Here is a 14,990-nt window from a genome sequence, read left to right as displayed (position 1 = left end):
TGTATGTTTGTTTCAAATAATTCCTTCGGGATTTGCACAACGAACGAGCAAGGTGGTTTGATCAAGTGGAGCAGGATCTTGAAAGTGTGGGGCGATCGAGAAACTGGAGGTTAGCAGCCATGGATCGAGATAGTTGGCGTAAAATTGTGGCGCAGGTGAAAACATGACATGACATGAATGACGTAGCGCCATCAAAAGTAAAGTAAGTATGTAAGTGTTGATTAGGCATTGTTGAATATAAGCTCAAGTATGATCAAGATTCAGCTACAAGAAGTTTAAATTTGGATCTGGATCTCTCTGCCATAAAAATCACCGCACCCCTTCACCCTTCCCGCATGAACTGGCGTAGACGCAGTGGTATATACGGTCCGCCGTGGGAGACAGTTAAATGCATCATTAACTCTTTCCCCTTCCCCTCATTGGTCTGCATTCTGACGTGGCAGGCACCATTGTTGCCTAAAAACAGAAGATCACCAGCACTTATATACTGAGGGTGACTCTTAATCCCAAGCAGTCATCCGGTTGGCTCCATGTGTAAGTGCAGCTGATCTGGCGATACTGGAGTAGCAACCACGGGCGGCCAATGAAGCTCAAGCTCAAGCTCACGAAAGCTCGCACAAAAACAAATTATTTCCTGCACCTTGCTTTGAGGTTACTCGCAAAGAATGGGAGACGCCCAGTTAATTTCAGTGTTGCGATGGATCTTCTTTGCGAACTATAATCTACGCTTCTTCGCAAAAATTCATTTTTAATTTTTGCGTCACGAAGAGCATCGCAAAAAGTGAACGGATGCAACTCCGAATAAGCAAAATGAACACACCGATAGGTTGGTTGCGAAGCCCTTCCACTCATAGGATTCATTCATCCATGCGCTGTTCATTCTCGCGATTCATTGCAAGGTTGCTAATGTCATGCTATACTAGTCACTGGGGTAAATATTTAACCTGTTGGCATAAATAAATAAATAGATAAATAAATAAATAAATAAATAAATAAATAAATAAATAGAGGCTTGAAAGCAATTTGAGGCAGTACTGTTTGGTTATCGAAATATGAATGCTACGTGGCGCTAGTGTGCGTGTAAATTTGGTCATACTCCAGCTGGTTCAAGCTAATCAAGAAACGAACTTTCTAGATGTTCAGGATCATGGGCTAGAGTGTACTGTAATATGACCAAATTCACAGTAGCGCCACGTAGTGGAAAAATTGTTTACTAAACAATGCTGCCTCAAACTTCTTTCAAGTTTCTGAACAAGTTTGCTGTAAACTCAAAATTTTCTAAGCGGTCGAGATCATGAGCAAGATCCTGCTAGAATATGACCAAATTACATACTAGCGCCCGTAGCAAATTACACACTAGCGCCCCGTAGCGACAAAATTGCCAACTAATCAGTGCTGTTTCAAATTGATTTCATGCTGATTAACAACTTTGCAGAAGACACGAGCTTTCTGAATAGCTTTGCCGATGACACGAAATAGGTGGTCAGGATCACGACCTAGAGCTTACTAGAGTATGACTAATTTACATTCACGCTAGCGTCACGCAGTGAAAAAATTCCAACTGAACAGTGCTTCCTTAAATTGCTTTCAAGCTTACTAACAACTTTGCAGAAGACACGAACTTTCTAGGTGTTCAGGATCATGAGCTAGAACCTGCTACCATATGAATAAATTATATGCACACTAGCGCCACGTAGCGGCAAAATTGCGCAGACCAAATTTTACCTAATTAGCCCTATAAGGCTGCTATTAGGCTGCTGAATAACTTCACTGAAGATCGCAACTTTGCAGAAAGTAAGGATTAAGAGATACTGCATCATAAACATTATAGCTTCAAGGTGATGCTAAACTTTTCGGGGTGCTGCAAAATTCAACTGGTGTATTGCAATACTAGGTGATGCGATTCCATTTTGATGTTTTTTTTCTATAATAACGGTAAATGAAGCAACGTGCACATCACACCCTACCGGAACCGGAAATGTTCTGACCAAATCCTGCCAAACCGAATTATAAATAGGAACGCAAAATAATGAAAAGGGGATGGGACATTTCAAATAAACACGTTTTGCATGAGGACGTTTGGCATAATGGGAATTATATGCAATCTTGAAAACGCTACCTGTTCTTATGAGGAACTACTCAATGCGGAACGTTCATTATACCAAACGACCTTATGCGAAAGATGGTGTCAGAATGGCCATAATTACAAAAATGTCCAGGGTTTCATTCTAGGGTTGCATATATTTTAATAAGAAGCTAAAAGAACGAAAATCAGTTTAAAAATTATTTATGAGAGCGTTTAAAGCTCATTTGCCTTTACCTTTTTCTTAATGCATTAGGAAGGTTAAATACCTATATTTTTTTCCTGAAATACACTACAAATTATATCAATAATGGGTACTATACTATGCCATACTTTTCAGGAGAGCATAACAATCGTTCACTACGAAAATTCAATAGATTGGCAACGGGAGCGATAAAACTTTGCATCTAAAAGCCTCTTTCCAAAATTCCCAAACGATAACAGTTGTGATTTTTGCAATCATTCTATTTATTTATATTTGGCAATCAATTCTGATGACAAAATCTTAATTTGAAAAATTGCCTTGCGAGTAAAAGGACTGAAAACCCTCCGGCTCTATATCATTGCAACGGATTCCCTCCCATGTTTAGAATTAACTAAATATTTCAATTTTATTGTGTTTGTAAAATCTTGAAACCTTTGATTACAATTCGATTGTCGTCATCGATGGATGTACTCCACTTCGAGATTATCAGTCTTTATATTGAGACGAGTCAGTGAACTTAGTTTGACAATGTTTAAACTGCTTTACGACATTTTTGCAATTGAAGGATGTAGTGCATCTTTGTTGCTTGCACCCACATAGCCGTACGTGTTATATGATCAGTGGTGTTGGTATTTCGTCTTGACAAAAAAATCTTTTTGAAATTAGTATCACATATTACTTCGATTTGCTTGCATTCACTGACACGTTATTTCCTCTCTAATGCTTGACTCGCTTACACCCGCACATGATGCTCACGTCATTCTAAAAAGGAGATGCAAATTGGATAAGATTTCAGCAGAAGAAGGAAGTCGGTGGCTCTCGGCAAGTGAGGGGTAGATTTCCGTGATCAGCAACAGCGTTTCGCAGCAACGCTCGCCCCAGCAACAGATATTTGTGCATAGATAATCGAGTGTATTCTATCGGAAAATAATACCCTGTGCATATCGGTGGTGCTCCGGGGTGGCCTTTACCATCATACGTATGTACATCCGTGATGCACTTTTTAAGCCACCCTCGACGATACGTAAACCGGCACCATCGTTACCATGCGAACGCCCCGGAATGCGAAGATGAGTAAATGCCATGCGATGGAGCCATAGAGATGGATGAGCTCAGAAGAGCTTCAGTTTGATATCGCCCGATCGGCCAACCAAGCGACCAACAGCCACCCACAGCCATAGGGAGGAGTGAATGGCTTTCATGAAACGTGTTTGTCAATATCTTGAAAGTTTCGTTTGCATAAACAGGCTAGTAGGATATGCTGCTCTGGTGCAGCGGATTTTGGGGTAATTGTGTCATAGGGGCAAGAAGGCCACCCTTAACTTTAATAAAAACGAGAACATATATTCTCTCTTAGAGTTTAACATTTTGTTCCCTTATAATTCTGAATATTGTACATTGACAATATATGATTAAAATTGCTTTATTTTTCATGGATCTCCATCAAGTTTTGTATATACAATCAAGTTTCAGTAGATTTTAATACGATTTCATTGTTTTCAAATAACATGATGTAAGGTAAATAACTAATAGATTTTTTATGTAGGATTATAGTTATTATTATTATTATTTATTAATGACACTTTACCAAACATATGGCATTCGTGTCAGATAGTTATTAGGATTATAGTGCAACTATATAAATGTGTAAGTTTTTGCAGTATTTGAATGGAAAAAGTATTAAGTTTAACATACAAAATCTGGTGTGCACTTATTGAGTAAACAAAATTTGTTATTTGGTGTACTTGATAAACTTTGGGCAAAGTTAGAGAACAATTTGCTGCAGGTGGCACACTTGCCCCAACTTTCGCTATGTATGTAAATACACACGTTCACGGATATGGGGATTCCACTTGAGCGCCTGATCAGAACCGTGTGTCCTGATGGATGGACGCATACCCACTCAGGACACTATAGTTCATGTACGGCATAACTCGTTGCAAGGAGCGAGGAGCAGTAGAGGGAGGTGCCCTCATTACGCGAGCTCTTTACTTTCAAGTGCAATATCGTCTGAAGAGGTTTGTTGTCGGTGTATGGAAAAATAACATTTGCTTTACTGAGCTCGTCTGCAGCGCTATCGATTCTGTGCGCCAGGATAATGACAAAGGATGCAGGGTTGTGACCTGTGAGAGTGGTTGGAGTTGGTCGGTGACATGTGCCGAGCAGGCTGATTTTGTAGCTCCTGCGTGGGGTCGATACCAAATCGATTGGGTTTGGGAAAACAAATCAATTCCCACCGTTGGTGGTCCAAACGACGAAGAGCTTAATTGATTTGCACGCATTGTTTCCGTTGTTGTGGTAGTGCAAATTGGTCACAGCCATAAACGCACAAATATTCCCAACACCCAAGAATGTTATATTTAGCAGGGAGGTGGTTTAAGTCGTAAATGCATGTCGTTATATTCAGTAGGGTTAACACACCCTTCGTAGAAGCAGTTCTTATTTTTGCTCCTTCGTACCTATAGAGGTGCACCGATACCCCTAGTAGAGGATATTATTAGAATGCTATGCATTGCGCCATCAAAGAAACCATACTAAGGACATACCTCCACTAAAGCTGCAGAGATTCATTCTATTAATGAAGCTTTAACCTAATTTAACCCAATTCATGTAACACACTGACAGTAGATAGGAGCTTATGGCGCGGTTTTCTGGTCGATAACGAGTTACTGGTACCTCTTGTAACTTCTAAACCTCTTTTGACTTTTAATCCTCTTGTACCTTATAGACCTCTTGTACCTTTTAATACTTCAACTATTATTATATCTCTGAGGCATCGTGATTTCGATAATCCTGGACTGGCAAGCTGGGTTTCCACTTCCGAAGGATCGACAAGAGAGTCAAATCGGTGGTCTTCTACCAGTGGAATAAACTGTCGAGCTTCGAACTTATGACATAATCAAATTGTAATTTTTCTTCAACTTCAACTCCAAATGCTAGGCATTGCCATCTACACCGCCTTGTAGTGCACATCAGCTCGACTTGCTGAAGCATCGGTTCCTCTACGTACCGCTAACTTGGAGCACCACCTTCAAAATTAGGTTTTTTTTTTTATTAACGACACTTTACACCAAACAGGTGCATTCGTGTCAGAATAAAGATCAATAGTTTTAGAATACAATTTCATATTCACAAATTCATTTCATTTACAGTATTTAGCAATAAATTTATCTTGTCGTTTTGACCGCTTGTCGAATTTAATTCTCCACCCGGCTACATCATCTGGCTCGGGATCTGGACCTGAGTCAGAGTCTGTACTCACGTCATCGTTTCTTTCTTTTTCCATCTCATTGTTATTGTTGCCAATTGTACGAGGGACGGCTGGCATGGGCTCTGTGTTGTGATCTTCTTTCTTCCGCGGTGGTAAGTTATCCAACGGGCTCATCTGACGCCGGCTCGATACAGAACTTCTAATCGTACCACTAGCTGGTAGAAGTAAACTCCAAGTTAGGTGTTACTACCTAAAGCACCATATCGGTTGGGATTGTAGTGTCGCACCTTTATGTAGAATATGCGGGCTTCATCGGTGGAGTGTTTAGCAGTATGCTATGCTGTGCTTAGTGGAAACTTATGAACAGTAGATACCAGGATTTAATAAAGGCAGCAGCAGTTGCTAGTTGAGTGATCAGTTAGTAGCTGCCTGCAGAGAATGGATACTAGCTTGTTTTCTATGGGGTTAGAATAAGTTATCCTGGAGGGTTTATTGACAAAAAGTCGAAAGACAAAAAGTTGAAAGACAAAAAGTCGAAAGGACAAAAAGTCGAAAGGACAAAAGGTCGAAAATGATTTGCTTGGGGAGAAATCTTTTCTTCTTTGAAAATAGATTTTCGACCTTTCGTGTCTCTTCTTTTTGGTTCTTCAACCTTTTGTCTTTCGGCCTGCTGTTTTTTCGACCTTTTGTCATCGATAAACCCTGGAGATGGAGTTGTCTTTGTGGTTTACAACAAGTTGGGCCCAGGAACGGTTCATCTGCGAGTATACCCTACAGGAGGAGGATTGGTCGCATAAGTCGTGTAACACCGCACGGGATTCGTAGGAGGAGCTGCTGGCTGGCCGGAGCATGTACAAGAATTACCGTCGGACCACTTGTACAGAGCTCGAATTGAGAAGGAGCTGTGTGATCCTTGGAAGGTACTTCAAAGAGTTTCGTGATCCGTTAGGGGGTAGATCTTGACTTCGTTGGGGACAAGTAGGTGATTCTTAATCTTCGGAAGGTTGGACCCGGACGACCTATGTAGTGAACTAGGTGGTGGAACCTGGAAGAGTTTTGTTGAGTTTGGCGACTGGAGGAGCAATCCGGATGACGACACTAAAGAGGAGTGTTAGAATTGTACTGTCGCACCCGTAAGTAGATTATACGGGACATCGTCGGTGGAAGTGTGTAGATGTATGCTGTGTTTAGTGGAAAATAATTAAATGTAGATACCTGGGTGAAATATCAGGAACAGCAGTTGCTGGTTGAGTTATCAGTCAGTGGCTGTCTGCAGGAATGGACTAGCTTGTTTACTTTGTGGTTAGAATAAGTTATCCTAGAGTTGGAATTATCTTCGTTGCTTCCAACATGTTAAGTGTCCAAGAACGGTTCATCTGCGAGTGTGTTATCCATAAGAGGAGTTGCTGGCTGATCGGAGCATGTGCAAGCATCCGAGTCGAGCCACTTGTACGGGGCTCGATTCGTGGTGGAGTAGTGGAAGGAGCTTCGTGGTCTCCGGATAGCAGGACCAAGATGACCTTTGTGGGGGACAACGAGGTGGAACCTGGAAGGGTTTTGTGGACCTGGACGATGAGTTTGGTGTTTGGAGGAGAAATCCGGATGACGACACTAAGGGCCTCTTTCTGGTGGCACAATACTGACTTGCCTACTTTGTGCACAAGGCCTCGATTGTGGTAAAGAGCCTGTGATGAGTGGGCTCCGAAGGTCGATTGGAGTGTGAAGGAGCGATGTGGTTCCAAAGCCAATCCTAATGTAGTCATGGCTGCATATGGTGATGTTGCGGCCCAGATAGCGGAAAAGATCCTTCCTCTTCATTGATGGCTCCTTGATTCTTGACGAAGTCGGTTATAGTTTATCTGCAAGTACCGTAATCCAGTGCGGCCGGTATTTACTACAATCGAGGCCTCGTGCACAAAGTGGGCAAGTCAGTATCCGTTAGCCTGTGCCACCAGGAAGAGGCCCTTTGAACCAAGGGCTCTCCGTCCCTTCTCAAGGGCCTTGATCGTTAGGTCCTCAGTCTCCACGTGGAGCAATGCAATGGCAACTTACCGCACTTCAACAGCAGTGAAACCACAGGCGAAGATTCAAACGCGTCCGAGCAGATCATGTAGGGCTTATTGTACAATCATAGTACAGGAGGACTGACGAGAACCTTAGTCAAAGTGCAGCGGGAGGCCTCGGATGAACGATTACTTAAGATGTTCAACGTGGTGTTGACCGACTCCTGAACTCAATTTAACTTTAATACACACATACCTTTATTCTGGTCGTAATTACTAAAAATGGCTTAGGGACAAAATGTCGAAAGACAAAACGTCGAATGCCAAAACGTCGAATGGACCGAATACCGATTGTAATTATTTTCCACATTTTCCATATTGTGGTCGATTATATAACGTTTGGCACGAAGTAACTTATTTATTCTTTCGAAAGAGAATCGTTCTTCCAAGTAATTCTCGTTTTCTTCCAATTTTCTCCTTTCGACGTTTTGTCCTTTCGACGTTTTGTCCCTTCAACGTTTTGTCCTTTCGACGATTCGGCATTCGACGTTTTGGGATTCGACGTTTTGTCTGTCGACGTTTTGTCACCCAACCATTTTTACCAAGAGACAATAATACAAAACTTGTTTTAAGTGAGAGTCGTATTTTTCCTCCTTACCCATCACATCACCGACCAAAGGTAGTATCCAGAGTTTATTCCAACCACACTTATCAACAACCTTCCCGTGGTGATTGTGGAGATGCAGAGGTATTTTCGGTTTATAAAAGTAACAATCGTACTCCCTCATCTCAACTGACTGTGTGGACTTGGCTGACGCCATTATTGATCAATAAAAAGAGACCTGCTAAAATGCGCACTGAGAGAGTAAACGGAAAGTCTCATACCTTCTTCTTCTCTTCTTGGCATTACGTCCTCACTGGGGCAGAGCCTGCTTCTCAACTATGTGGTCAATGAGCACTTCCACAGTTATTAACTGAGAGCTTTCTTTGCCAAAGTTGCCATTTTCGCATTCGTATATCGTGTGGCAGGTACGATGATGCTCTTTGTCCAGCGAAGTCAAGGAAATTTCCATTAGGAAAAAAATCCTGGACCGACCGGGAATTGAACTCAGACATCTTCAGCATGGCTTTGCTTTGTAGCTGCAGACTCTAACAATTTGGGTTAGGAAGGTCTCATCCCTTATTAATTTAGATTCAAGTACATTTTTTACCAATTAAGATCAATCACGGAGTAGCAAACCATTGGAAAATGAATATTTTATTCAATTGATCACCTTTCAATGAATACATAACGTAATGTTTCGGATGCAATATAAAACATCAAATTTGATCAGCTTCCATGTCCAGTTGAAATTACACATATATGTAAATTACCAATCCATCCAAATGGAAATACCCTGACCTGAAATCTTCTACACAGCACAACTCCAACGCAAAGTCTCCCTGCTGAGCATCGAGACAAAGCTCGGCTTCATGCTGTTATGCGTTTTCCGGTTTGTATTTCATCTGATGAAAAGGCAAAAAAAAATCCCGTATTTATTTTTAGAATCGAATTAGATTTTAAAAGTTACAGAGCCTTGCCAGTGGAGACCGGTATACCTTCTGTGGATTACTCTCTATTCACTATTCTGCTCTTGTAGCAGTGCATGCCTTGAGCAAACCGATACTATGCGAACTATGTCACTGAAGGAGTTTCTAGCATGCTACACCATTACCTGCACTGACGACGAAGACGACGACGACTGCCAAGTCGTCCTCATTGCAAAGTGGTGCAATGCTGCAGATTCACCCCCGCCAAATCCCCGCTTTTTCCGCACCCATTATTGCAACGTCGTTGGCGCAAGTGGAGAGAATACGACGCTACTCCTCACAGTGAAAACACACTTGAGAGTGTCAACATGCAGAGTAGCACCTAATACCGTCGTATCCATCCAATCCACTCGACCTTTGCTGTATCCCATCCATCGCAGCGCTCTCGACCGTCGTCGTCTGCCTCAACCCAATCAACGAGGAAGGTAGGTACCGTAAATTCGAGTGAAATTGATCGTCGTGTTACACGATTCCTTACCATAGAACACCAATGTGAATGAACGGTGTATCTTAACAGTTATAAAATTTTGCATCAAGGAACTCTTGGTTTTTCAAAAGGAGCCTGCGTGTCATCTGTAGTCGATTGCAAAAAAGTTTGGATATTTTTTCTTCATACTTGCATAAAATGGAAGATTTTTCCAAATGCTTCCTAAACTCAACTAATAATATTCCCACATAAGCCAAAACATGTTTATTTGAAATCTTAAAGTAGACATGTTGTCACGATGAGAGGGGTTCCAATAAATTGGTCAGACGAAGTTAAGTATCTAGGGCTCATGCTAGATAAGAATTTAACTTTCAAAAATCACATTGAGAGCATTCAAGCCAATTGTTACAAATATGTAAAATGTCTCTATTCCCTTATTAATAGAAAATTAAAACTTTGTCTTAAGAACAAGCTTTTGATATTCAAACAAATTTTCAGGCCAGCCATGTTGTATGCTGTACCAATATGGACTAGTTGTTGTAATACCAGGAAGAAAGCTCTGCAGAGAATTCAAAATAAAATTTTGAAAATGATTCTGAAGCTTCATCCCTGGTATAGTTCCAATGAGTTACATAGACTATTCAGTGATAAAATATTGGAACAAATGTCAAATACAATAATTAATAATTTCAGGCAAAAATCGTTACTGCTACGTAAATTGAAAACGTGTTTTTTTATCTTATAAGCAGGTGAAATCAACTCATCTGTAAAAAAATCTGCACTGCTACGGCAAATGAAATGAAATATGTTGTTAACAAAATGTTCATAAAATCTTAAATTTGTTTTTTTTAGTTTGATATTCTGCAACAATTTTCTTCTACTCGGGTAGGTATATTTCCACTGTTTCTTTACCGTTTTTTTTTATTCATTTTTCTGTAGCGAACTACAAACTGCCCATATTTTCGATAATGACTGAAAAAATTGTGTAAAACTATTTATTTGAAAGTTACATATATGTTGAACTATGAAAAAATGCATCAAAACAAAAATTGAAGCAGTAGAAAACCTACTTATCGAATCATCTTAGTGTCAGCGCATTTTTTCCTGATCACTCAATGAACTAGTTCTCTAAAATAAATCATTTTGTATGAGAAAACAGAATCGGTGCTTTTTTTTGTTCGACCTTTAAGTACCTTTACATCCAGTCTCCATTTTTCCCTGAAAAGATCTGGAATCCAACTTTGACCACGCATCCTTAAAGGTACTTAAAGGTCGAACAAAAAAAAGCACCGATTCTGTTTTCTCATACAAAATGTTTAATTTTAGAGAACTAGTTCATTGAGTGATCAGGAAAAAATGCGCTGACACTAAGATGATTCGATAAGTAGGTTTTCGAAGCAATTTCCAAAATTTTTTCAGCTATTGAACCGGACCCTACTCAAAATAAACGTCCACTTTATCTCGAAAAAAAAAACCGTGTACCCAAAATTGTTTAGAAATTGACGCTGCTGAATTCAACGTACGCATCCTGTTTAACAGACTGAGACCGCTCAGGGAGTCCTTCATCGGCAGATGTTGCGAATGCGAATGATCCTAAATATTTTCCGGGTGTATAACTTGCAGACTCACTCTCTGTTTATTGATTTCAAGGTAACGTACAATTCAGTGAAAAGAATTGATCTGTGTTAGAATATGTCTGAACATGGTTTTCCGGCGAAACTAATTAGGCTGATACGTGCTACGCGGTATGGTTCGAAATCGAGTGTTCGGATTGCAGATGAGGTGTCAATCTTTTTTGTGACGTTTCATGGATTGAAGCAACGAGAGGCACTTTTTAATTTACTGTTCATTGCACTTGACTATTAGGAGATCTGGAATGCAGAGAAACGGAACTATCATTTTACGGTCGCACAGGCTTCTGCGGATGATATCGATCTTATTGGAATCTATCGCAGGATAGTGGAGGAGGCCTCCGTGTCTCTGAAGAGAGAGACGGCTTGGATAGGCCTGGCCGTTAATTCTACCAAAACGAAGTACAGGTAGAGATAGAGGTAGCCTTGGTGGAGTAGGTGCTGAGGTAATGTTTGATAACGATGTGTTTGAAATTGTTAAAGAATTTGTTAACCTCAGAACACTTGTGACAATTGACACCAACGTTTCCCACTAAGTGAAAGAGGTGTTGCGGCTGCAAATAGGGCCTTTCATGGACGCATTTTTCAAAAGGAAACAAAATTCGCCCTGTATAAAACATTGATTCATCCGGTGGCTCTTTACGGGCACAAAGCATGAACGTTGAAAGAGGCAGATTGGAAAGCCTTCGGTTTTTTCGAGCGTAAAGTTCTGCGAATAATACTCGGTAGGGATCTAGGAAATGGCGTGTCAATCACGAGTTAAATCAACACACTTAGATTAAATTACTGGGGTCGGTAAAATTTTACTGGGTTTTGGAACTACCGAAAAAGTCAGTAAAATGAAAGCTGTCGCCACACGGAATTGAAAAGCAAATTTCACCATGTTTTATTTTTTATCGATGTATGATATAAAAAGAAAGCTCTCTGCAAAATTTCAGTGAAAAATCTCTGTTTTTCAATTTCTGAGATTTTTTTTAGTTTGCTGACTTTTTCGGTAGTTCAAAAACCCAGTTATTTTTACCGAACAGATTCAGTGTGAAGTGTATAAATACGCGAACACAATTGGGCGTGTGATATACAGCAGACTTCAGTGGGCTGGCACTAAGTGCGAATGTCGGAAGAAAGTATTGCGAAAATAATATTTACCAAGGAATCAAGTAGAGGTCAGCGACTTCGTGGAAGACCACGAATACGCTGGCTGTACGCAATGGAAGAGGACCTGGCGATCTTAAACGTTTGGGACAACTTATGAAGTATGGTCCAAGACCGATGAAGGAACTCTATAATAAGCTCGGCAAAGACATGACGTTTCGATGTAGCTATCGAGGTAGAAGGTAGGTAACAAATTTTCGAAATCGCCAAGAAAACGTTTGAGAGGCATTGCCAAAGTTGGACTTGGACTTTTATTTTTCTGAACCCTTTCTAGTATGCGTTAGTTTATATCCCCTTGGTTCCTAAGGGATCTTAAAGCACGAGTTTCGCCTAAATGTAATGAAAATTAAATTCGACGACACGTTCAAGGGTTTTGGATCACTAAACACAATTTTTTTGCTTAAAATTTGTTTTTTTTTATGGGAACTTCTGATAACAATTTCAGGACTAATATACAGTTTTAGGATACCTTGGGCATGCATGGGTTAAAGTCTGATGGTGCTATGCCACCCGGCAAGTGTTTTAAGTAAAGTTACTGTGAAAAATAATAGTGGAGGGAGGATGTTCTAGTATAAATTTTATTATTTGAGTGTTGGAATTGCGATTACACCCGATAGTCAGTTTTTGTGTTGCGTGTCCCCTTTTCCAAGGTTGAGTTTTCACGATAGCGGCAGCAATTTGGCGGATGATGCGCCAATCTTGTGAAAGTGTATTGAAAAAGTAAATCTATGTAATGGAGACTATTCTGTTTAAAATGTGATTGAATCAAACATTCAGTTAAAATGTGTACGCATCTAATGTGTGGTCTTTCGATGACGATTATTAAACAAGAAAAATGAGAATAAGAAAATTTCAACAAGCAGCCGGGAGCTGTTTCCATGGTGAAAGTAGCGCAGTAGCCTCCTTGGATGAATTTAAACTGTAACAAACAAGAAACGGCAAAGGCCCAATGGACGGAACGAGTACATGGTTCAAAATTGAAGACCGCAGAATATTGGTGAGAGATTTCCATTTTAATATGGTTGACTATAAAACTAAATACGTGCCAAGATCAAAGCTTCAAACTTTGATTGAGGAAGTATTAACGCATTTCAGATATCCGTTTGATATCTGGAATGCCTTAATGCGGGGCTTATTGTATTCGACAACGACCTCGGGATGTACGTGTATGAACAGGCATCCTTGAAATGGGTCGCTGTTTGAACAATAGAACTATCAACCTTCCATTTCCAGGGCTAAATTTATTTGCAACTATGAATAAAATTCAATAAATAGTTGGAAATAAGTTTCTTCCATAAAAGCACTGCCGGTTCAGTGGGCGATGGATTGTACAAACACACACACACACACCTTGGGCATGCATGGGTTAATCATTCATTATTTTCATAAATGTGTAATTAGTAAGTATTTGGCAAGCATATTTGAATTCAGATCTCCGAGATTTAGCTAGAGTTGTTTTTTTTTAACATAAGATCAACGTTTTTTTAAACGGTGGGCGACACATGGTCAATTTATCCTGAAATGGGGTCTACCTATTTTTTTTATTTTGAAGATAATTTTTAAAATTGAAATAACTTTCGATTGAAAAATTACAATACATGAGTCAATGCAATTCACCTTCATACTTATTTTCCTGCATAGTAAGTTTCGATTATTATTATTATTATTGTCTTTATTATAGAGACTTTCAGCCCTTGGCTGGTTCGTCTCTAGAAGTAAGTATCGAGGCAGCGGTAACATTACATCTGTGGAAGAACGGAAAAAGGTAAAAAGTGATCAATGTCACACCAAATTACAGTACGTCACATCCATCCATCCGGCTGAATTCCAGGGAGCGAGAATTGAAAATCTAAAGTCAACACTTTACCTTGGTTGGCTCAGTCGAGTCGAGTGTCAAGACACGGGAAGACCGGCGCCGTACCCGGTATAGAACAAACCGAAAAACCTCAATTTCCGCACGGTCGAAATTTCATCATCAGCAACATCGTACAAGAGTTTGGTCGGTTTGCTTCGAAGATGGATGACACAAAGCTTCATGCTTAGACATGGCTCAAATTGCACTCACCATTGGAGCACGAAATCATTCACTTTGTACCATTGCTGCATAAGTGGGGTTGTTAGTTAAGGCCGATGGGGGGAAAGCAATTGAATGTGATATTCCAAGGTGTTCTTTGTTATTTCCGAGAGTGACATAAATTTGGTGTTTGCAGGCCAAGGAACAATTTTATATTTGCGGTTTTTCTTGTTCGCGTCATGTTCTTGGAGAAGAATCCGAAAATGAATCTTACTCTAAAAGTGTCTCATTTTGTTCATTATCACCTATATTAGGGCGATTCAAAAATCGTCATCGTTTCACACCGCTCATTTGATTCCAAATCAAATCTCAGTTGTGCCTAAATATGAGCTCATTTCGATGATAATTAACACTGCACAGGCATTTCAAAGTTTGTATGGGAATTATTATGGGAAACGCAAGCAAATCTTTCAATCGGTCATAGTGTTTGCCCGTAGGCACTTGAGAGTTAGAACTACGCTGATAAGTTCTGGAAGACACATTTGTCAGCGACAACTTTATCGAAGACCGTATTCATATCAGACGACTCAGTAATTAGTTATTGATTTTAGTATGAGTTGAAAATCTTCGGCTATAATAAAGCGAAATTAGGGGTTTTCTTCAACTTGCTAAGA

At 40.1% G+C, this 14,990-nt stretch overlaps 1 protein-coding gene across 12 annotated transcripts in view; it reads right to left on the bottom strand.

Moving 5' to 3' along the window:
* The window catches only part of LOC5570466 (gamma-aminobutyric acid receptor subunit beta), a 233,463-nt gene that overhangs the window by 166,212 nt on the left and 52,261 nt on the right, over positions 1 to 14,990 (bottom strand). The window lies entirely within an intron of this gene.

Source organism: Aedes aegypti, chromosome 2 (assembly GCF_002204515.2).
Source record: "Aedes aegypti strain LVP_AGWG chromosome 2, AaegL5.0 Primary Assembly, whole genome shotgun sequence".
Taxonomy (NCBI): domain Eukaryota; kingdom Metazoa; phylum Arthropoda; class Insecta; order Diptera; family Culicidae; genus Aedes; species Aedes aegypti.
Note: the sequence above shows the minus strand (reverse complement) of the source record. Positions and strands in the feature narration are given on the sequence as shown.